The following is a 967-nucleotide window of genomic DNA, read 5'->3' as shown; positions in this document are numbered from 1 at the left end:
TTCTATATTCTATAGGATACCATAGTTTCCTAAGTAAAACAGATCACCTAAGGGACAGTAGAAAAGTATTTTTTACTTGTCCAAGAATCTTTCCACTGACCATAAAACCCAAGCCCTGAACCGACCATGAAACTAGATATTTATTTTCCATATCTAAGAAGATCACTTAGAAGACATAGAAAACATACCTATGAAATAGTTACTATGTACCAGAACAAAATTTCTGAAACCAGTTTCTAATTTTGCAAGATGTAACTACTATACATAGGGAAAAACTCATGAGAAGAGAACTTGCTCAGTTAAAAAGACAATAAGCTGAGAAGAAACAGAAATGGATGAAATAAAAAAGAATTATAAGGAGATTAAAAATGTAATAAAGGAATATAAACCACCTATGATGGAATAAATAACAAGCAGAACTGGTGCTGAATATAATAAAATGCTTGACAAGGACCCCATACTACTACAGGCCATATTCTGACCAGAAAGTGATGTTCATATCAGATGAATAATTTTTAAAAAGAAGTAGGCAGTTAGAGAAATTGTCATATTCTTTGGTAAAGAGAAAATGAAATCAAAATTATAGGCTACTTAGAAATTAATAACAAAAGAATGATTATAAATTAAACACTAGGGTTATAGACAAAGCTAGTGCAGCATGCTTTATACTTAAAGAATAAAGGAATAAAAACTGTTGAACTAAGCATTCAATTCAGTATGTTTAGAAAAAGAACAATGCAACAATCATGAAAAGTAAAAAAAAACATTATTAAAGACTAGAAATTAACAAACCAAGAAACATGTCCCCAGAGCTAATTATTTGAACATATCAATAAAACAGGCTGATGGTGTCCCTAAGTGAGAGAGACAAGAGGTGGTGGGAGGGAGGGAAGGAAGGAGCGGGAGAGGAGGGGAGAGAGAGAGAGAGAGAGAGAGAGAGAGAGAGAGAGAGAGAGAGAGAGAGAGA

This window comes from Hipposideros armiger, unplaced genomic scaffold (assembly GCF_001890085.2).
Source record: "Hipposideros armiger isolate ML-2016 unplaced genomic scaffold, ASM189008v1 scaffold_701, whole genome shotgun sequence".
Classification (NCBI taxonomy): Eukaryota; Metazoa; Chordata; class Mammalia; order Chiroptera; family Hipposideridae; genus Hipposideros; species Hipposideros armiger.
Note: the sequence above shows the minus strand (reverse complement) of the source record.